The sequence below is a fragment of the Mirounga angustirostris genome, unplaced genomic scaffold (genome assembly GCF_029215605.1).
Source record: "Mirounga angustirostris isolate CCGP_5_RB_7025 unplaced genomic scaffold, mMirAng1.0.hap1 SCAF_12, whole genome shotgun sequence".
Taxonomy (NCBI): domain Eukaryota; kingdom Metazoa; phylum Chordata; class Mammalia; order Carnivora; family Phocidae; genus Mirounga; species Mirounga angustirostris.
Window position 1 is genome coordinate 48,916,615 of NW_026991720.1, and position 23,888 is coordinate 48,940,502.

Below are 23,888 nucleotides of genomic sequence, written 5' to 3' on the forward strand. Positions count from 1 at the left end.
AAGGGGTCTGGGGCAGGGCCTGAAAATTTACATTTCTAACCTCTTAAGTAACATCTAAAGTCACGCTGATGTTACTCATCCAGAGGTCACACTTTGAAGCCATGGAATGAGAGCATGAGAGAGGAGGGTGCTGGATTTATTCTATGTTGCTCCTCCTCTATGGTAGCTTTGAAGATGACTTCTCTCTGAGAAATGGAGCCAGGTTGCTATGTGAGTGGGGTTACATGTGACTGAGTCCCTCTCCTTGGATGTGGTCCCTTTACTTTACTGTTACGTTCCCTCAGCTCAGAATGCCCCCTCCCACACTCTGGTCTGCTCACACAGAGCTCCCTGGGCCCAAGTCCCCTGCCATCTCCTCCAAAGGTTCTTCCAGACCCCAACCACAGTAACTTCTGCACCTGTCACATCTTGCCCTGGGTTTTTGGCAAAAACCTGCGTTCGCCTTATCCCCCTGAAAGTGAGCATATGTGTGTGGCCAGAGGGAGGTGTCTGATTTGTGTGGGGTCTTCCATTGCTTCCTCAGAGTGACATGCATGGAGCAGATAATCATTAAGTATTTATTAAATGAAAAAGAGGGGTGCCTGGGTGGCTCAGTTGGTTAAGCATCCGACTCTTGATTTTGGCTCAGGTCATGATCTCAGGGTCATGGGGTCAAGCTTTGCATTAGGCTCCACGCTCAGTGGAGAGTCTGCTTGAGATTCTCTCTCTGCCTCTGCCCCTCACTGCCCCCTACATGTGCGTGCGCACTCTCTCTCTCAAATAATAAATAAATCTTAAAAAAAATTAAATGAAAAACAGATGAATGTTCATGCTTAACTCTTCCTTTCTACTTTTTCATAACTAATGCCTGCATCTCCCAGGGCTTTCTCTTTCTTAACTGAGCAAGAAGCAGTGTATAACACCCGCAACCAGAATGTTGGATGCAATGCTGTTATCCTCGCCGATCAATCCTGTCCTGTGTCATGTCCTGCACTAATTATTGTTCACAGCCTAAGATTAAGTCCAGGGTACTCTTTTGTTCTCAGAAGACTTCATTGTTTCTATCTTTTCAGATTTTGAAATTTTTATCTTACATCCCCAGCTCACGCTGATTCCATTTTCCTTCAGTCATCCATTCATTCCACCAATTTTTACCGAGCACCAGTTATGTGCCCAGCATTGTTCTAGGCATGGGGATCCAGCAATGAACATCAGCAGACAAAACTGAAGTTGGAGATAAATAGAAAATCAAAAGCAGCATCTATATTATGTCAGGGGATGATAAGCACTGTGGGAAAAGCAGAACAGGGAATTGGAACAGAAGTTCTGGGTGGTCATGAGAGCAATCTCACACAGGAGTGACAAGAAGGCTCTGTGGAAGAGGCAACGTTTGAGCAAAGACCAGAAGACGGTGAGGGAATGACTTAAGGGGCTGGTTGAGCAAAGAAGCAAAGACATCTGGGGGAGGAGTGCCCAACAAAAGGAACAGAAGAAGGTCAGCATGGCTGGATCAGAGTGAGCGAGGGGTAGGGAAGGAAGTGAGGTCAGGAAGGAATAAAAGGAGGGCCCTGATGGCCAATATGAGGATCTTGACTTTGATTCTGTGTCAGGGGGAAGCCACTGGAAAGTTTCAAACTGAGACGTGACAGGGTCTGCCCTATTTTAAGAGGCAAATCCCGGCACCTATGTTGAGGATAGTCCACTGTGGGGCAAGAGCAGAAGCAAGGTGACAAGCTATGGTCATCCAGGAGAGTGGTGGCAGCAGCTGGGAAAGAGGTGGAGGTCGTGGGATGGTGAGAAGTCATGAGGTGCTGGGTATGGAGATCTTTGGAAATGAAGTCCTCCATGAAGGCAACTGGGCTTAATTCCACACTGTTCCCGGTAGTGGCTGCGCATCGTTCACAGGGATTTACTTATGTGCAGAACCCATGCATGGAATTTGGGGAAAGCCAGAGTTCGGGGAAGGACAAAAATATGTCTGGCTTTTCATTGAATTCAACCCCCTCGTAGGTCATCTTCTAAAAGGAAAAATCAAGCAAATACTGGTTTCAGTTTCCACTCTGATCTTCCCCATGGCAGTGTTCATTGCTTCTCCGTAGGCAAATCCTCTTTGCGTCTCTTCTTGTCCCTTGGGATCCCTCCGGAGCCCTCTGTAGATTTTCTGAGGATGCCCTGAAGCTATGAGGACCCATGAATTTGGAGTCCTCTAACTGCCACCCTCCAGTGCCTCTGGACAGCCAGAACCCCAGCTGGCAGGCCACACAGAGACTATCCTGCTGGGCCTGGGCCGCCAGCCAGGAGCAGGTTGTGGAGTTAGCAGCTAAGCGAGGGCAGATTGCTGGAGTTTGGTCAAGAGAACAGATGTGCATTATGGGCCAATCTGACCGCAGAGAAACATTTCCCCGTACCTTGTAAAGGTACATGATTGCCTGGTTAAGCCAAGGCAATTTGACACACATTACCTCGTTCATAAACAGAGAGAGAGAGTGCCCTTCTTCCCCAAGGGTGTGCAAACGGTAGGAGAGGAAGCCAAGGACCTCAGAAATGCTGTAGCACAGCTTCAGGAAACAAATGCCCGTGGAAAAGGGCCCAACAGCATATTAATGGCCTGGATGTTACCACACCCAGGCCAGAAGCTAGAAGCTATCGATCGTCTGTTCACTCTTCATTTCAAGGCACGAGTGGAGCTATCTTTACACACGGGGACAAAACCTTCCATTTCATTTAAAGGAGCCCGCCTCTGCAGACCTTGCACTCATCCCTCCAACACCTACTCAGCATCTGCTCTTCTTAATATTGCCTGCTACTTCTAGCAATTTCTCGCTATCCCAACGAAGTGGCAGCATCTTTATTCTTAAGACACTTACAGTAGAGCTGGGGAGACCAGATGTCCGTTAAGAAAAACACCTAAGGTAATTTAGCAGGAGCGCTGAGAGAGAGAGAGACAGGGCTTCATAAACAAGACCAGTCCTATATATTCTCTCCACTCTGTCTGGAATGTTCCCTCCCCTTCCACCACTACCCTTCTGCCTTCTGCCACCCCGTGCCATGCACCTGGCTCCATCTTCTTCACAACTGAACTCAGGCATCAGTTCCTCCAGCACACACCTCCCTCTCCTGCTCCCTGTGCCCTGGGCGCTAAACACACGGAGTCCTCTCGGCACATCTGTCTTCCCCACCAACCTACTGGCATTGCTTGGCACATAATGTGTTCTCAATTAATATTGATGTCCATGAAATGAAAGTCTGGGCTTTGATTTATCTGAGGGAGCTGAAGGGAATAGTTTCTGTGAGGGGATAGGAGAGAATATAAGTAAAAACAACCACAACTTACTATGTGAGACATTAAGCCAAGTGCTTTTCATGATATATGGAATGGAAAAAACCCTAAGATTATTCAGAATGTGAGGGGAAAACAGTTGATTTTAGATACGCTAAAGCTTTCCTGGGAGAAAAAGAGACCTGGAAATGGACATGAGCTCTGTGTCACCAAGATGGCAGGGATTTGAATCTTAAGTCACAGCTAGTGGTTTCAGGAAGGAAAAAGTGATAGTGAGTTACCACGATACTGCCTGAAGAGACCGTTCACTCATCCACTCTTGTAGTGATGAGCAAATTTTTTTAGTAGCCACCATGTGCAGGGTATTGTGCTGGGCGCTCTGAGGGAGAGATGAAACATGCATCTATCTGCCTGTTTCCAGGCTCTCAGGGCATATAGCCAAATACAGTGTATCAGAGATACTTCATTAACTAATCTACAAGATAAAGAAATAAATGTCACAAGTCAAAGCTATGTAAGTCCAAAGGAAAGTAAGATTGTTTCCATGAAGAGAGATCAGGAAAGGGTTTGTACAGGAAGCATCATTTGGGCTGGACTTTGAAGGATAGGTAGGAGTAAGAAAAAAAGCTTGGACGGTGTTTTGCACATAGTAAGAGCTCCATGGGAATTTGCTGTGAGTATTTTAATTCAAACCAATATACTTGTAATTCCCCCAAGGCAGTTTGATGCCTTTGTTCATAATTATTCTTCTACCTGGAATGCCCTTCCCCTCTCTGACCCCTTTTCCCCGGCCAACTCCCTATTTCTCTCTACAAACACTCCCCTGACCCCCTGGATCACACCTTCTGTCACGCCATCCCGGCAGTCTATATCTGAGCACACCTCTGTCATAAACCAGTTACCTAATAAGGGGGCCATGTTTGGCTTCCTGTATGATTGTGAGCATCCAGAGAGCCCCACGCGAGTTAGATTCACCTTCACAGACTCAATGTCAGGCACTGGATGGATGCAGATGAAAGAGGAAGCCGTGGGGTGAGTGGTACTGCTGAGGGTCAAGAGCAGAGACAAGGACCTAAGATAGATCTTTGGAAACTGTCTATATTTTGAAGATAGTACAAAGAAAAACAAAAGCAGATGTAATCCCAGGGACAAGCCCTGCCTGCCCAGACGGTGCATAGAAGGTGACCTTGGACATCTTTTAGGTTTCTCTTACTCATTGTTTCATCGGAGAAAAATAGTTCCCCCGTCTTTATGGGGATATCGGGTAAAGAGCAGATCTGCAAAGGCGCTGGCCCCCACCGCACTCTCCCACACAGCATATTAATAAACAGTCACATAGGGCAGGGTTTTTATCCTATTGGCCTATCTGCTACCCCAAACAGGCAGGGGTGAAGGCAAATACCGATCATGGGGGCCCTTATGCAGAACCACATGCAAATCGCCAACTAAGGCAGCTCCCTTGGGTCCAGAAAGGAGACTAGGAGAAGGAGGTATCCTTTAAGGAACTTAACAAGGGAAGAATTGTTTCACGACCTAAGATACCAAGAAGACACACAGTTTGGTGTTTGCCCCTGCTCTCTAAAACATGAGTCATGCATGAGGCCGTTCACTTGGAAAACAGAAACAGAAAATTCACTCCTGCCAACATACCAAATTCCATAAGGGTGATGTAGGTTATTTTCACAGTGAATTCCTTCTCTCTCCGAACCTTCAGGACTCTTCCTCCACGAAGCACTTGCTGCACACAGTTTTGTTGCCTATGTGTGTTCCATAGCACACTACGGGCATCCAGCCTACCACACGAAAGCATTTTAATCTAGCTTTTGGTGAGGGGGGATGTGCCCAAAAGCTCTTCCAAAACCTTGCTTATAACAGATGTCAGCAGCCTGTGTTATAAAACTTATACTATTTGTCAATGAAATATAATGCTCAAAGCAAAACATATAGTATGTTTACTTCGGAACTCTTTGCCGCTTTGCCAGACAATAAAAGAAAGTTGTATTTTTAGCAGATAGTTCTCTTAAGCCAGGGGGGCCAATCCCTTTCCCTTCTCCTGGCTCTAATGGAGGCCAATCTGTTCTACATTCTACACAACTGTGGAAATTATAGAAGGAGATGAGAGGAATCGAATTTAGTATTTGTGAATTGTTGTGCTTTGTAGATGAATACCCAGTTTCCTACTTCTGGGCATCTGGGCAGGGAAAAACTCAATTAAGTAGGAACCGAATGATCCCTGGAATGATTAGAAGGGAGGTCTTACTCTCCTATTCTTTCTTTCTTATGTGATGAATGCATCATTGTTTTCCAGAGCCTGAGATTGCAGTGAGAACATGGTCAAGATGCGGAGTTTTTCTCCTATGTAATATTTCTCTCTTTCAATGTATGAGAAAATTTGGTTAAGAAATTGGTTTGTAGATTTTGAACCCTTAATAAAAATAAATGCTGTTATTTATTCAAATGCTTGTGATTCATTTTATTTGTTCAATTTTTCATTTTAAATCCATTTTATTGAGGTATAATTACATACAATAGAAAGTCCCCTCTTTATACAGTTCAATGAGTTTTAACAAATGTATACACCCCTAATGTAACAATCACCCCAAGTAAGAAATAGACTATCTCCAACAACCCAAAAAATTTTCTTGTACACTGTTGCAGTCTCCCCACCCTACCCCCAAGAAACCACTGCTCTGTTCGCTCGTCACTACAGATTGGTTTTACTTTCTCAAAGATTGAGTAGAAATGAAATCATACATTATGTAGTCTTTGGTATGTGGCTCCTTTCTCTCAGCACACTGTATGCGAGATTCATCCATGTTGTTTCAAGTAGTTCTTTTCTCCGTATTTCTGAGTAGTATCCCATTGCAAGGCTATACTGCAATTTGCTTACCCACTCAACAGTCAATGGCCATTTGGGTTGTTTCTGGTTTTAGAAATAAATCTACTATGGGGCGCCTGGGTGCCTCAATGGGTTAAGTGTCTGACTTCAGCTCAGGTCATGATCCTGGGGTCCTGGGATCGAGCCCCGCATCGGGCTCCCTGCTTGGCTGGAAGTCTGCCTCTCCCTCTGCCTCTGCCCCTTCCCCTGCTCATGCATGTTCTCTCTCTCTCTCTCTCTCAAATAAATAAAATCTTAAGAAAAAAGGAAATAAAGCTACTAGGAACATTCATGCACAAATTTTTGCTGACATATATGTTTCAATTTCTCTTGATTAGTTACCTAAGATTGAAATCATTGAGTAAATGATAATGGTATAATTAACTTTATAAGAAATTGCCAAGCTGTTTTCCAAAGCAACTGGACCACTTCACATGCCCATAACAGTGTGCAAGAGTTCCAGTTGCTCCACAAACTCGCCAACACTTGGTATTGTCAATGTTTTTAAAATTTCGCTGTTTTTATGGGCATGTTGTGATATTTTGTTGTGGTCTTCATCTTTATTTCCCTGATGAGATGAAATGTTGAGCAGCTTTTCATGTGCTTTTTGGCCATTTACACATTTTTTTGTGAAATTTCTGCTCATATTTTTTGCCCATTTTAAAAAACTGAGTTGAGTTTTTTAATTACTGCATTGTAAGACTGTCTTGTTATATTCTGGATACAGGTTTTTGTTTTTGTGGTGAGATATATGTTTTGTGAACATTTATCTGGCTTGCTTATTCAACCTGTCACAGTGTCTTTCAAAGAATAAAAATTTTTAATTTTAATCAAATCAAATTTATCTTTTTTTACAATGTTACTTTAGTTTCGTATGTACAACATAGCAATTTGACTGCTCTCTACATTATGCAGTTCTGACACAGTAAGTGTAGCTACCATCTGTCAGCACTCCAAATTTATCTTTTTTAATGATTATTGCTTTTTGTGTCCTAAGAAAACTTAAATAAGACAAAATCATGAAGATGTTATCCTTTCTTTTCTTCTACGTTCTATAATTCCAGCTTTTTATTTAGGTCTATTAGCCCTTTCAATTATCTTTTGTGTATAATGTGGGATAAAGGTTAAGATTCACTTTTTTTCCCATATAAATATCCAGTTGTTTCAGCATCACTTGTTGAAAAAACTACCCTTTCCAATTGAGCTGCTTCAATACCTTTGTCAAAACTCAACTGAGCAAATATATGTTGATCTAGCTCATTGGCTTTAAAAATTCAAATATTAAACTTTGAATCCAGTAAATTGAAAAAATTAAGTTCAATGCTATTAAAGAAGGATCAAGAAGGAGAATATGCTCAGGGCATTTAAAAATAAAAATGGCCCTGAATTAAATTGCCCATTTGTAGGGGCGCCTGGGTGGCTCAGTCGTTAAGCATCTGCCTTCAGCTCACATCATGATCCTGGGGTCCTGGGATCGAGTCCCACATCAGGCTCCCTGCTCCACGGGAAGCCTGCTTCTCCCTCTCCCGCTCCCTCTGCTGTGTTCCCTCTCTCGCTGTCTCTCTCTCTCTGTCAAATAAATAAATAAAATCTTTATAAAAAAATTGCCCACTTGTGTGTGTGCCCTCACCAAGCAGCCACCCTGACTCAAGCTTATGGCTGGCACACAACAGGCTCCCAATATACATGTTTCCTGACAGACGAAAGAAAGAAAGAAAGAAAGAAAGAAAGAAAGAAAGAAAGAAAGAAAGAAAGAAAGAAAGAAAGAAAGAAAGAAAGAAAGAAAGAAGAAAGAAGAAAGAAAGAAAGAAAGAAAGAAAGAAAGAAAGAAAGAAAGAAAGAAAGAAAGAAAGAAAGAAAGAAAGAAAAGAAAAGAAAGAAAGGAGAGTAGGGAGGAGGAGGGGAGGGAGAGAGGGAAGAAGGAAGGAAGTCAGTCAGTCAGTCAGTCAGCTGGCTTTTTATGGTCCTAAAACAAAACAGAGCTTTGTGGATAATGCTGCTTTCTCCTTCTGGGCTATTTATTCCCCCAAATCTGTTCCCACTTACCAAAGGCTTGAGGTGGTCTTTGCCTTACATGAAACAGCAACTTGGACTAGAACCACCGTTCAGTGAGGGCAAAATGTCAGTAGAGGGGGCTCCTGCCCGAGCTCCTATCTGGCTCCACCACTTATCCTCTCCGGGCCTGTTTTGTGAGCCATCCAGTGAGGAATAACTCAGCCAATGCCTCCACAATCTTAAGTATGCCAGAAAAAATTTCCCTATAACTCAACTCACTTTCTTACTGAGTCCTTACCTCTCCAGGTCAGGGGAGACAGCCAACAGCTGACTCACTGTCCTCAGTCCCCCAAGGCCACTGCTGAGAGGTCGATGTTCTTGGCCAACTGGTCCATCTGGACCTGGCCACTCTCTGCTCCTGAGCCTCGCTGGTGGTGCCAGCCTCTGGGACTGTCCCCGGGAGGCTCCCTCTCAGGGGCAGTGGGCGGTGGGAGACACGGGCACCAGCTCTGCCTAAGAAACGGGAGGCAGGGCCCCACGCACACCCTCAGCCCCAGCTTCCTCTCTGCTTACGAGCGTCTCTCTGGGGAATTGGTCTCTAGTCAGAGCATGGAAGCCCCGCTCTCTTCTTGCTTCTCCCAAACATTTTCTCTTTGCCATGCATCCTCTACATTCAAATCACATTCGTCTCTGAGGCGATCAACACAGCTGACTAGCCGCTTGGGAAGGAAGATGGAGAGTAAAGAGAGAAACTGAAGGGGCAAAAAGAACAAAGGGTCTCAGTAAGATAGAGTGTCTGGAGTCTGGAACATTGTATGTGATCAATTAATGTTAGTTGTTGTTATTGTTATTACCATGGAGGGAGAAGCTGGAGAAGGAGGAGCCCCCGTTTCTGACAGAAATTAAAATGGGGCCACAGGGGCCACCTTCCTCTCCCTGCTGTTCACTGAGCACCAGCCAATTTTCAACCCATGTGACCACGCTTCCATCCAAGACAATCTGAATTAATTTTGCGCATGAAATTTGGTGGGATGCCGTGCCAAATGTTTAACTGAAATCAAAATGTAAACTTCCCTTCATCTACCCGTTTTGTAAATCCTGTCAAAAATAAAATAAAAGCCATTAAGCTTGTCTGGCAACATTTGTCCTTTATGCACCAAGTTATTCATTGTTCCTGATTCCCTCATCCTGTTTGCTCACCACCCCCTCCAATATTTGTTCTGTTATATTTATGGTCCCTGGGCAGGCCCAGCACACTGTCAGGTCTACTGACTTTGCCAAGCCTAAGATGCCTTTTAGGGACTTATTTATTTAAAGAGCACACCATTAATGGGTTTAATGGCCTTTCAATCACTTAGTATGCATCGTCAATGTGGGAGAATCGATTTTCTGAGAATTCCTGTTCTGGGAGGAAAACCAACAGCCCGTCCCTCGCTCTGAGTTTGGCCAGCGAGCAGATGACGGTGCAGGACGCGTTCCATCCTGGTGCACAGCTCTCCTTGCAGCCGGCCGGCGCCCGGAGGAACGTGCGCTCCTCTCTTGCTCCTTTCGGGTTGTAACCATTGGCCATGGGGACACGTTGTTTTATGAACTTTGGATGAGGCTGACTGTTGCTCTCGCAAAAGATCCACCCGGGCTTCACACCACCCTCTTTGGGGAAGAACCAAACCCCAACCCTTGGGGCTTTATGAGATTCCTCTCGGTCCACAGGAACAGACGGCGAAGGATGGCGGGCCTGCCAGGGTTCCCCAGACACAGACTTCTAGAAGGGCACTGCACCTCTGCGGTCTTGAGTTCCAGAATCTTGCAGCAATGAGCAAACACATAAACTCTCACTGGGGTAACTTCTAATTCCGTAACTATCTGTTGATGACTTTCTAAGTACAGGGCTGGGCGCCGTGGGAGACACATGCGTGGGGCATAAAGAGAGTAGAAAGCCATCTCAGTGCACATTCAGGGTTTGTCTCTTGCAAGTTAGCATCTCCTTTAGGTGTTGTTAACCAGACTTCTCTGTCCTCCCTCTCTGATTCTCCTCGCCGCCACCACCCCCAACCACTCCCTGTCCTTCTCCTCTTCCTCTCTCTTGCCCTTCCTGGAGAATCCTGCAGGAAATCCCACACGCTCAATAACCACAGCTTTGTTGTCTGAAGACTGACAGTGACAGGGAGTCTCTCCTGGGCACCCTGCAGTTACCAGTCTGCAGAATCCTCAGCACGACTCTGCGTAAATGCTATCAAGCTGTGACTATGCCCATTTTTTCAGAGAAGGAAACCAAGTTTAAAGGAGGTCAAGTCATTAGCTGTGAGCCAGACCCATCTGACTTGAAAACCACGAGAGACTATGGACTCTGAGAAACAAACAGGGTTTTAGCGGGGAGGGGGGAGGGGGGATGGGTTAGCCCGGTGATGGGTATTAAGGAGGGCATGTACTGCATGGAGCACCGGGTGTTATATGAAAACAATGGAACATGGATCACCACATCAAAAACTAATGATGTATGGTATGGTGACTAACATAACATAATAAAATTTAAAAAAAAAAAGAAAGAAAACCTTTTCTCTGAAGCTCTGCACCGACTTGGTTTTCTCTTGCTTTTTTTTAGGGTGCTTTGCTCCCCAGGGGGTCCTAGCCAGCAGGTACCCACTGTCCTAAGGTAAGCGAAGCAGACTTGCTGACACCTGGCTAATTAGAATAACAATATTACTAATCTAGCTCTCACACCCCCTCCCCACCGCCCTGAAGTGACCATCCTGTTCCAAACACTTCATAGATCTTTTTTTCACTTAATTCTCACAACGACCTCAAGAGATGAAGAAAAGGGCCCCATGAAGTTAAGAGACTTGCCCAAGGTCTCATAGTTATTAGGTAACAATAATGATGACGATGAAATTGCTAACATTGATTAAAGACTTATTCTATGCCAAGTGCTGGGCTAAGGTTTTTATATCTGTATATGTTTTAATCCCAATAAAGCAAATGTTATTATTTACAGCATACAGATGAGGAAACAGAGGCTCAGAGATTGAAAGCAACTTTCCCAAGGTTAGCCAGCCCAAAAGAGACGGAGCCAGCATTTGACCCAGGTGGTCTGTGCCTACTTATAACAGCGACGCCACCATCATGCCCCACAGCCCATGCTCTTCATCTCTGTCCTCTCTAAAAGCCTTTCGGAACATGGCCCATAAGTTTTCCCACAAGAGTAGTTGAAGACAAACCCAAAAGCCATCAGGTTTGGCGGCGGGGCGGCTTCTTAACAAGCTCCTGCCCTCCCCGAGAATCTCATTTGCATTTGTCCTTCTGCAGTAGTTTCCAATTCCCAGGCAGAACACAATTTAACTGTAAAATTCGCCTTAACTAACCAGCTGTCTGCCGCAGTCAGGCGCCAGGCTCAGGTGCGACTCCCAGGAGGCTCTCTCGAATCAGCATGCCCGTCTCTGCAAAGCAATATAAAGTCACCTCCGAGAAATGAGATGCCACTTGGAAGAGGCATGTGCTTCCATGCCCGCTTGTTGTCAGCTCGGAACAGTGGAGGGGGTGCCGATCACGGCTCGATTGCTCCCAGGACTTCTCTCCTGAAGGTTTGCCTGTCATCTATAGGAACCTGTGCAGTCAAGACTACCAAATGTCCGGGGTCTGGGGTGTTACTTGGGATGGGATCCTGGAAGGGAGGGGTGATGGGCTTAATTGGCCTCGTCTGGCCACAGTGTCAATAGGCCATCCAGCTGGGGGCTCCCGACATCAATAGGCAAGAGAATGCCACTCAGCAAATGTCATCTGAGCCTCTACTGTATTCAGGACATTATGCGAGGGAGTACAAAGGTGAATCGAAAGCCCAATCTCAGGGTGCCCGTCCGGCTCAGACGGAAGAGCACATGACTCTTGATCTCAGAGTTGTGAGTTCAAGCCCCACGTTGGGTGTAGAGCTTACTTAAATAAATAAACTTAAAAAAAAAAAAGGCCCAATCTCAGCCTGATGTGACCCTACAATTTGACAAGTATGTAGAGCGCCAAGTAGAGTAGGAAAAGGTACCCTTACGAAGATAAAATCATTGAAGTTCAAAGACATCTGTTTAGAGGCTGTAGTTGCAATGAGGAAGCAGGTGAGATTGTTGGGAGAAAACGGATAGGGACAGCGGAGAATAATGCCCAGAAGGGGACTTCTGCATGGGCTTCAACAGAGACAACGGCAAAGATATCCTAGAAACAGAGCAAAGGAAGAGAGTAACAGCTCAGGGCCCCACAAAGTACAGGGTGTCCCATGGGAGGGACGCATCCATAGTGTCCAATGAGACCAGCGTGATGAGACTGAGAAAAGGCCGTGGGCCCCAGTGACAAGGACGATGCTGACCGCCCCCCCCCCCCGAGAAAACAGTGTGTGTAAGGGAGGCCAGCAGTTTCCCCAAGGTCAAGGAGACACGTGGGTGGTGGGGAAAGTAACTGAAGAGTGTGGATTGCTATTTAGGAATGTTTATTAATGAAAGTCAGAAGAGGTGGAGGTCAGTAAGGGAAGAGGGTAGCAGGCCTGAGGAATGTGTTTGAAGGATGGGGGAGATTCAAACATGATTGCAGGTTCCTGGTGGAGCAAGATTGGAGGGCAGGAAGGAGTGACCAAGGGCACAGTGGGACAAATTCACATGGAGAAGAGAGACCCTTCAGAGACTGAGGCAAGGAAAGAGGAAGAGGGATGGTGCAGCCATTCGACATGGAAAAGGGGATGCTGACCTTGGAGACCTTGACTTTGGCATGACATCACGAATGATCTCCAAAAGTGATTGTCCTATCACAGTAGTGTGGGGACTGTGCTAAGATGGCCACCTTCTGAAGGAAAGTGCTAGAGGAAATGGGGAAAGATTCACTACATTTGTTTTTGATCAGGCAAAAATGTTCATCTTTTTCTTTCTCATTATTTTGTTTAATTACATACACAATTATAGTAAGTTTAGTCCTTCAACCTTCTCTGTCTTTACTTCTCCTTAGGAGTATCTTGTGACCTTTATCTCAAGGATTTGCCTCCTCTTACTACCATCAACTCTAGAGTCTGTAGGGGCTAATTATCCAGGCTGAAGATTACCTGGGTCTTTCTCTTCCTCTTCCCATAGACTCCCTGCCTTTTCGCTATTTCACTGCTCATCAGTCCTTCCACCAGATGTGGGCAAGGGGAAGCATGGAAAGCTAAAACTCAAATCAGTTCACTTTATTACTTACTTTGGGATCTAGCCAAATATTTTAAGCTATTATCTCAAATGAGGTTGGGGGCTAACTCAAGTTCATAGTTATTTCATTATCCATGAATGGAACCACCCACAATTAGTCCCAAAGTCAGAAAGATGAAAAATGTCAGTGTGAGGAAAAAAAGACACTTAGTGAAGGTCCTACTGGCAGAGCTCTAAGTAATATCTCTTGTGTCATAGTTTTGTCTATCTCCTTGCTGTTCACTCTGAGTCTTGCTTTCTCGTTGTGGCTAATTTGAAATTCCACATATTGTATTTTCCGATTGGAAGCATTAAGAGTGAGCACTGCCAGTATTAACAGATTGGTGCTTCTTCTAGTCCCTGAAATGCGATGCTCAGAGTATTCATTAGCATTATGGTTCGGGCAGCTTCCAATGCTCCATAGTCTGCCTGTCTCATCGACAACTGAGCATAGGGTACGATCAGATGGTTCCCGGTATCTGTTTACTTATTAAACTTTGAGAGGTGTGTATTTTTTAAAGGATCCAATAGGTCGTGATACTGTGCCACAGTTTCTCTGTGCCACAGAAAATGGGTAAAAGATCCATAGGACCTCTCATACTGCTGTGAACCTACGGTCGTATGGTGAATCTACAATTACCTCAAAATAAAAAGTTTCATGAAAAATTCTCCAAGACCTTATCATCAGAAGAGCAAAACCAAAATAAAATCTAACAGGACTTTCATATATTCAATACATACACTAAAATGGCTAAAATCTAAAAGACTGACAATATCAAGTGTTGACAAGGATGAGAAGGAACTAGAACTCTTGGATACTACTGGTGGAATATACAAACACTTTGGAAAGCAGCCTGACAATTTCTTATAAAGTTAAACATACACCTATCATAGGACCTAGCAATCCCACACCCAGGTATTTCCTCAAGAGAAATGAAAATACGTGTCCACAAAAAAGACTGCTATACAAATGTTGATGGCACTTTATTCATAATAGCCCCAAAGTGGAAACAACCCAAATGGCCATCAACTAGCAAATGGATGCATTTTGACATACTCATGCAATGGAATACTACTCAGCAATAAAAAGATTGAAACCACTAACACATATAATATAAATGAATTTCAAAGTCGTTATGTTGAGTGATAGAATTTAAACACAAGAGTTCATACTATGTGATTCTATTTACTTGAAGTTCTAAAATAGGTAATGTAATTTGTACTGAGAGAAAGCAGATCCATGGTTATCCAGAGACATGGGGGATCAGGGATAGGTATTAGCTACAAAAAGGCATGATGGAACTTTTGGGAGGGATAGAAATGTTCAATATCGTGATTGTGGTGATGGTGGTGGTTACACAGGGGTGTGTGTGTGTGTGTGTGTGTATTTAATGTGAAGTACACCTCAAGAAAGTTGACTGAGGGAAAAAGGAAGACTCCAAGAACCTCTAACCAAATCAGAAAAATAAACTAAAACCTAGCAATGATTTTCTTATACTCAGTACATTAACTTTCTAATCTTAAATACATCTTCAACAATGAACAGATACCCTGAGTCAACAGACCCTGGCTTAGATCAGCCAGTAGAGGGAACTCTTTCTCAAACTGAGGCTCCATCAACTCAGTGACCTACTGAGATTAATCTCTAAACTGTGAAAATGTAACTCTTATGTCTCTACATTTCTCTTCACTCCATAGATGCAGCCACATAACCTCCAGTAGAAGGAACCCAAACTATCCCAGTTAAGAAACTAACCCTATTCCCATTGAGAGGTGGAGGAAAGGAAGAATTCCAGACCAGCAGGTTGGTGCTTCAGTATCCATGCTGACTTCCTACTGTGCTCCCACTCTGATCTTTACATGAGGCTGGTAATTAAGGATGCTTGGAAGCAAGCCCTCCTCTTACTCCCCAGGCATAGCAATCAGAGCCCTGTCATGGTGCTGTGCCTGCCTTCTGTCTCAGTTGCCTGAAAGTGGGGTCCTGACTTGCTTTTGCCAGTTGTTCTATAATCTAGAGTCTCGGTGCTACCTAATACCAGACCTAAGAGCCAAGCTTGTCTGCCATTTGCCTGCAGCCAGGTTCCCCTGATGCCTGTCTCTGCCCTCTCACTCCCTGGAAGTCAGGCCCCTGCCCACCTGTGCTCTGAGTTGAGTCTGCCCCAGTCCTGGAGGCCACCTGCCCGTCTTGAGTGCCTTGTCACCATCTCCTGAGGCCCTCCTAGATTTATGAATCCCAGATTCATCCCCAGGGATGCCCACTCACCATCAACTATACACTGGTTCTCAGACGCATTTCAAGTCATTGTTCACCAGAAAGCATCTTGGTGAGGCAATCATAAGGTCTTAGAGGACAAATTCTGAGTCACTGTGAAATAATTCTCTTCATGTTGCATCTAGAATCACGGAACTTTAGAGTCAATTTCAGAGTCCATGTACTCCCAGTACCACCTGGGCAGGAATTGTTGAGAAGTGGACATGGCGGTCCTACTTTTGAACATTTCCAGTGGGGGCAGTCAGTATTTTTCAAGATAATTCATGCCGCTATTAGGTAGATTCAGTTGCTAAAATCTCCTTTATACGGACTTTAAATTTATCTCCTTGAAAACCCACCTATTATCTTGGTTTCTACATTTTTGTGAGGAACACAGAATTGCCTTTTATCTATAATAGCATTTGAATTTTTCAAAGTCAGCCATCATATGTTCTTCTCCCTCCTGTTTGTCATATTCTTTCTTCGCGAGACTAAGAGGAAAAAAGTCAAGGAAATTTAATTCAGTTCCTACTCAGTTTTTTTCTTTTTTAATTAGCATATAATGTATTGTTTGTTTCAGGGGTACAGGTCTGTGATTCATCAGTCTCACACAACACCCAGCACTCACTACAACGCATACCCTCCCCAATGTCCATCACCCAGCCACCCCATTCCCCCGCCCCCCTCCCCTCCAGCAACCTTCAGTTTGCTCCCTAAGATTAAGAGTCTTTTATGGTTGTCTCCCTCTCTGGTTTCATCTTGTTTCATTTTTTTCCTCTCTTCCCCTATGATCCCTACTCAGTTTTAAGCAGCATCCAGAGTGCTTGGGGTGCAAAGATGAGTAATTTATGGTTTCTGCCTTCAAAGAGCTTATAGAGTGGAGGGGAAGAGTTGGAGAGTCTGGGGTGGACCCTCAGAGGAGACAGCAGCATTGGATGAGCAGGGAGAGGGTGAGAGGGTATTCCAGGCATTGGAATGTAGGTACAAAAGTCCAGTGGCAATGCTAGAAAGTTTTTGGAAGGCAGGGCGTGGAGTGGGAGTGTAATGAAAGATAACAATGGAGGGCCAAGCCAGCACCAGATCACAAAGGACATTGCAGATCATGCTAGAGTTTTACACAGGGAATCACACAATTATATTTCAGTTTTAGATAGATGACTTTGGGGCGCCTGCATGGCGGAGTCGGTTGAGTGTCCTACTCTTGGTTTCAGTTCAGGTCATGATCTGAGTCGTAAGATGGAGCCCTGTGTGGGGCTCCACATTCAGCGTGGAGTCTGCTTGAGATTTTCTCTCTCCCTCTGCCCCTCTTGCTCCTGCTCTCTCTCTCAAATAAATAAATCTTAAAAAAAAAAAAAAAAGATGCCTTTGCTACATGCGAAGTGGTTTGAGAGGGACAGAACTGGAGACAGGGGTATCTGTGAGAGGGCTAACATGAGCTCGAGGGGAGAGACGCCCATGGCCTTACCTCAGGGAGTAGCAGTGGGAATGGCGAGAAGTGGGCTCATGGGAGAGGTGCCAAAAGGACTGACTCAATAAGACTCAGATGTGAGCATATGGGAGAGGGAAACTCAAGTCCATTTTCCTGGCTTGACTGCATAGTGATACTATGCCAAAGAAGATAGGCAACCAACAAGAAAAGCCAGGTGTGGAGCACGGAGCTGGTGAGTGCAGCTTTGTACATGTTGAGTCTATGCTGTTGGTGGCAAGGCCAAGTGAAGTTGTTGGGCAAGTGGTATCAGAGCTTAAAAGAGAGATCTGGGCGAGAGATATGGATCCGTGAGTCACAGGCCCGTAAGTGGTCATTGAGGACTCGGGTGTGGATGAAGCCAGGCAGCAGATGTGTATAGCATGACAAGAGAATGGGAAACAGGGGCGCCTAGGTAACTCAGTTGGTTAAACGTCTGACTCTTTGATTTCGGCTCAGGTCATGACCTCAGGGTCATGAGATCAAGCCCTGGGTCAGGCCCTGTGCTGGGGGGTAGAGCCTGCTTAAGATTCACTCTCTCCTTCTTCTTCTGGCCCCACGAATGTTTTCTCACTCAAAAAAAAAAGAGAGAGAGAGAGAATGGGAAGCAGCAGGTGGGGGGTGGGCATAGAAGAGGGAAAATAGGGAGTGGCCAGGAGGCCTGAGGCAAACAGGTTGTAACTGTTTCTAGCACAATAAGCTTTCCAAACACTTGGCCATCCTGGACACTTCAACTCTTTGTTGCCACTGTTTTGTTTGGCTTTCGGTAACCTTTATTAGGTAGGGATTTTTGAAGGGACACCATACTCCAGATGTTGTAGAGAAGAATCACCTCCCATGTTCTGGACCCTATACTTCTAAAAATGCAGGTCCCGTGCCCTGACGGTTACGGCTCCTACAGAACTCGCCCAACAGAAAAATCCTCAGTGTTGCAACAATTAGGCAATCAATCGATGACTAGTTATTAAGCCTGATTGTGCTGAGGTTTTACACGTAGGGTTGTAAAACCACCATCACGGACTCCCAGAAACATGCCCTGTGATCAGAAAGGTCAGAGACACATGTGGAGATAGATGTAGGGGACGCTGCTCTGATTACCAAAATGAAACCCTGCTGCTCCCAGAACATGGCAAGCTCTCTGAGGCCTTCCTGCCCTTGAATGTGGCACTCCTTCCACTTGGGATTCCCTCCTCTCTTGTGCTGGTTATCAGTTTATTGCCTCTTGGCTCCAAATTCATCCTTTTTGTCTTCCCCATGAAAATGGATCTGAGACCTTTAATTATTGTTTCTTTGCCAGTTGGCACCGTGTTAAGCTTTGTCAGTAGAGGGTGCAGGAGAGACACCACTGGAGGAGGAGGGGGTCCCATCCTGGTCTCCAAGTGCTTGCGCAGCAGGCTTCCCCGGTGCCCAGATCCAGTGGTGCATAGTGGCTAGTCTCTCCCCCTGGCATCCCTCCATTTCCAACCGTTTCATAGCAGGGCACCTCCCGTGAGACACTTTACTGTGAAGAACTTTCCCCTGACACTGAGTTTGGGAGTGAGGTTGCTGGCAAGTTCCAGATGGCAAATTGGCAGCAAGACCCATTGATAGCACAGCATCTTCTCTGCCAGGCAGTAAGCTGAGGCCACACACCTCTCACAAGATCTGGATTTCAGCCCTGGAGATAGTAGCTGTTCCTTATATCTGCTATTCTTGTGTTCTTCGGCATTCTCTTTACTTCTTACTAGTCAGTACCTTGTTATTCCAATCCCTGCTATAATCAATAATTATTCATTTTAAGGTTCCCCCGTTCAAGTCGCAGGGTAGTTTTATTCTCCTAGTTGGACCCAGATTGATGCACCTCCCTTATCCACCTGATAAACTTCTACTTATTGCTTGAGACTGGCCTTTGACATCATCGCTGTATTTTGCCTGGCAAGAAGTCGGATAGGTACACGTCGGATGTGGTTATGCATGCATGCATGAATGAATGAATGATTTCCATTACTGCTGGGAAGTTATTCAGGAGCTAGTTTGGCAAGTGAGACATTTTTTTCTGAGTAATGACCAGAATCCCAGAGAGGCCAGGGTCAGACAACCCTGGATTTGATGTCTTGGGGGCAGAGCTTGGCCCTCTTGGAGTCTGTTGTCCAAGTTGGTGTCCTACCATCAACCCAAGCAAAGTTTCCCCAGGCAGATGAGGCTAACTTCTCACCCCATCTGCTTCAGACGTACTGTGAAACTCGGGCCCCATGCCCCAGACTGGCTTTTTACAGCCCAATCCTATGGCACAAGGGTGGAAACCAAAGGAAAACTTCCCTGGAGATATTTATCTTTGAGCTGTTTTGAAGACCTTAGTAAGCAAGTATTTTTAACTGGTCAATTTTAATATCAACCAGCCAAGTTTTAGTAAACTAAATTTGCAAAACCCTGGTTTCCTAATACCCTTGGATGTTTCTAGTTACCTCAAAAGTTATTGCGAAACTCTCAAAAAAAGATCCCAATGGACCAAACAGTCTTTATTTACTTTATCTTAAAAATTAAATACATGCTTTGTGGCACTTTGAGAAGGCATGGAGTAGGAGGAGTGGGAATGTTACAAAAAGAAAATAATAATAGGGCAGGAAAATTTCAAAGTGTGGCTATTACTTATCTACATTATAGGAAAATACATAAGTCAATTCATATTACCCTGGTATGTGCCACACCTTTAACCATCCCAAAACACATGGGCATAAAAATCATTGATACACACACATGTAGGCACACACACACACTCACACACACATACACACAAACCTGTTCACTTATCTTACCACATAGATTGCCCACATACGTAAATATTTGTATATATTGACATATATTTCTTCTATAATATTATTCATTTACTATTTTATTTGCTTTTTATCATCCCTTTGTTTTGGTACCCCTGTCTCGGTTTCCCTCCTCTGCAGAATACTGAGTTATAAGGACTGAAAAAGGTAACATTTGTAACGTTTTTGGTATAGGGCCAGGCACAAATAAAGCACTATTTTAGTGTTAAAAATAAACTAGCATACAGTAGAAATAAACTTAACATAGGAAACAAAAGATCTGGACACTGAAAACTACAAAACACTGCTGAAAGAAATCAAAGAAGACACAAGTAAATACAAAGACATTTCATGTTCATGGACTGGAAGACTTCATATTACTAAACTGTCAATTCTACCCAAAGCGATCTGCAGATTACAGGCAATCCCTGGCAAAATTCCAACATTTTTTTGCAGAAATAAAAAACCCATCCTAAAATTCACATAAAATCTCAAAGGACCCTGAGTATCCAAAACAACTTCGAAAAAGAAGAACAGAGTTAGAAGACTCACACTTCCTGATTTCAATACTTATTACAAAACTGCAGCAATCAAACAGTGTGGTACTGGCATAAAAACAAATGTATGGACCAATGAAATGGAATAAAGAGCCTAGAAATAAACCCTCTCCTATGTGGGCAAATGCTTTCAACAAGGGTGCCAGACCGTTCAATGGGAAAAGGATAGTTTTTCTGACAAACAGTGCTTGGATATCCACAAGCAAAATAAAGAAGTTGGACGCTTATACTACACCATATACAAAAACTAACTCAAAATAGATCAAAGACATAAAGAGGTAAAACTGTAAAACTCTTCTTAAAAGAAAACATAAGGGGAAAGTTTCATGACATGAGATTTGACAATAATTTCTTGGATATGACACCAAAAGCATAAGCAACAAAGGAAAAATAGATACATTGGACTAATTAAAATGTATAATTTTCGTTCATCAGAGGACATTGCCAAGCAAGTGAAAAGGCAACCCACAGAACAGGAGAAAACATTTGTGATCATATATTTGATAAGGGATTAGTATTCAGAATATTTAAGGAACTTCTGCAACTCAGCAGGAATAACAAAAACCCAATTTAAAAATGAGTAAAGGAGGGAAGCCTGGCTGGCTCAGTTGGAAGAGCATGCCATTCTTGATCTTGGTACTCTGATTTCAAGCCCCACACTGGGTATAGAGTTACTTAAAAATAAAATCTTTAAAAAAATGAGCAAAGGACTTGAATAGACATTTCTCCAAAAAAGATATACAGATGACCAATAAGCACATGAAAAGATGCTCAACATCACTGATCATTAGAGAAATGCAGCCCAAACCACAAAGAGATACCACTCACATCATTAGGATGGCTATCAAAAAGAAGGAAGGAAAGAAGGAAGGAAGGAAGGAAGGAAGGAAGGAAGGAAGGAAGGAAGGAAGGAAGGAAAAAAGGAAGGAAAGAAGGAAGGAAGGAAGAAAGGAAGGAAGGAAGGAAGGAAGGAAGGGAGGGAGGAAGGAAGGGAGGGAGGAAGGAAGGGAGGGAGGAATGAAGGAAGGAAGAATTACAAGTGTTGGTGCAGATGTAGAGAAATTGAAACTTGTGCATTGTTGGTGAGGATGTAAAATGGGTTCACTGCCATGGAAAACAGTATAGTGGTTTCTCAAGAAATTAAACATGGAATTTCCATATGATCCGGCAATTTTACTTCTGGGTATATACCCTAAAAAATTGAAAGTAGGGACTCAAACAGATGTTTGTACACCAATATTCATATCAGCATTATTCACAATAGCCAAAAGGTGAACACAACCCAAATATCCATCGACAGACGAACGGCTGAACAAAATCTGGTGGGCACATACAATGCAGTATTATTCAGCTTTAAAAAGGAATGAAATTCGGGCACATGCTACAACATGGATGAACTTCAAGGACATTATGCTAAGTGAAATAAACCGGACACAAAAGGACAAATATTGCATCACTCTGCTGATATGTAGTACCTAGAATAGTCTAAATAATAGAGACAGGAAATAGAAGAGAGGTTAGCAGAGGTAGAGGAGAGAAGATGATGGGGACACAGAGATTTCGTTTGGGGTGATGAAACAGTTTGGGATATGGTTGGGGTAGTGTCTGCACAACAATGTGAATGTGCCTGATGCTACTGAATTGTGTATCTTTAAGTGGTTAAAATGGTAGATTGTATGTTACATGTATCTTACCACAATAAAAATCTAATGAATGGGGCACCTGGTGGTTCAGTTGGTTAAGCATCTGCCTCCGGCTCAAGTCATGATCTCGGGGTCCTGGAATTGAGCCCCAAGTTGGGCTCCCTGCTCAGCGGGGAGTCTGTTTCTCCCTCTCCATCTCCCCACCCCCCACTCATTCTCTCTCTCTCTCTAAATAAAATCTTTTTTAAAAAATCTAAGGAATCAAATCAAAACAAGACAAAGCATAAAATCTTGTGCTTTTAGGTGGTATAGGTGGTAGAGCAAGGAAGGGGGCCCCAGAGAGTCAGAGCCAGCCCCTATAACCTGCATGCTGCATCCTCCCAGCTGACTGAACACATCGTGAGTGTTATCTGTGCGCAGGTAGGGAGAAAACTATGTGAGGAGGGGCCCAGCCCGGGCCTCCTCCCAGCTCCTGGACTTTCCGCAGGCCCTCCATGCAGTGCCTTCCTGATGCTGGGCCAACTGCATGCGCAGGCCAGAGTCTCCTCCTCTGACCCTTACTGCTGGTGGCAGAGGCTTGTGAGGGAAGATGCAGACGGGTACAGTCCCCGTCAACATCAAGGGGCATGGGACCTACCCCAACTGCAGCAAGGAGAGGCTTCCTTAAACATTCTCCAGGAAAAGGTCTGAGGGAGCATACGCCAGTCTAAAGCTGCCTGGAGATTAGTGGGCCTCTCGTCCAGCTAGAAATCCTCTCAAGTTTAAAAAGAAAAAAGGATGGAATAATGGAATAACTAGCCCTGTTGGTGAATCATTCACTAGAACATCTGCACAATCTGATTTAGGGGAAATATCTTAGCTTGGAAATTTCAAAATGTTAATGTCTTGCTAATGTCTATGCTGGTTTTCAATATATTAATATATTGAATTAATATATTATTAATTAGTAGTATGCTAGTTTTCAGCATATTAATATAGCTTTCTTTTCTGAATGCTCTCTCTTTCTCTCTCTGGCCATAAGAGTAACCAGTATTATCACAAAGGCTCTGTGCTATTAATATTTATTGAGATCTTACCACTTGTAAGCTCCTTACATGTATTATTTAATCCCTGCAACATCCTCGTTTTATAGCTGAGAAAACACATAGAGGTGAAGTAACCTGTCCAATGTCAAATAGCAAGGACGTGGCGAGCGGACAGTCACACCAGGCGGTCCGATCCAGATACTTATTAGAAATCAGTCCCGTAATAAAAAAATAATAATTTTAAAAATAAAAATGAATAAAAGTAAAAAAACATTTTAATTAATTAATCAATCAACCCCATGGCACTGGAAAATTCCCTTCCACACTCTTAGGTCCTCTTTTTCCTCATCTGGGAAATGAGGGGATTGGACCAGATGTTGTGTAAGATTTTCTTCCAGCTTGAACGTGCCCATTTTCTTGTCCTTGCATGCAAATGTTATTTAACCATGCGCTTCGCAGATGGGTGTCCACCAACACTCCTCGCTTGAATTATGGGCGCCATTAATGCTGTAGGACTGGAAAGGAAAGTTATCTCAGCTGAAACTGACAGTGCCCCTGAGCTATTTATCGTTCTTTTGTCCTGAGCCAAACAGCCTTTAGAATTCAACTGCACTCACCCCCTAACTACCTAAATATCTCAACTCTCTTAACAAAGTCTCTCCATACTCAGAAGTAACTCAATAAAAGAGCAACAGACGTAATGATTCAAGATTGAGGAGGAGAAAAGCGTCCAAATTGATATTCTTAATACAATTCCCTCTTTCTTCCCCTGGATTCGCAGAATTTCTTCTCACTTAAGAATTTTCTAATAAGCCCGGATAGTGGTGTGCT

At 44.0% G+C, this 23,888-nt stretch overlaps 1 long non-coding RNA gene across 9 annotated transcripts in view; it reads right to left on the reverse strand.

Moving 5' to 3' along the window:
- LOC123835466 (uncharacterized) overlaps window positions 1–23,888 on the reverse strand; it is a 138,653-nt gene that overhangs the window by 24,876 nt on the left and 89,889 nt on the right. Inside the window, exon 8 of one of the 9 annotated variants that reach the window (XR_010406488.1) lies at window positions 11,492–11,566. The exons of 6 other annotated variants lie outside the window; for them this stretch is intronic. This is a non-coding gene — a long non-coding RNA (uncharacterized LOC123835466). Of the gene's footprint in view, window positions 1–5,669; window positions 11,567–17,601; window positions 23,573–23,888 lie in introns of those variants that run through there. 2 more of the 9 variants (XR_010406485.1, XR_010406476.1) reach the window with 2 other exon arrangements.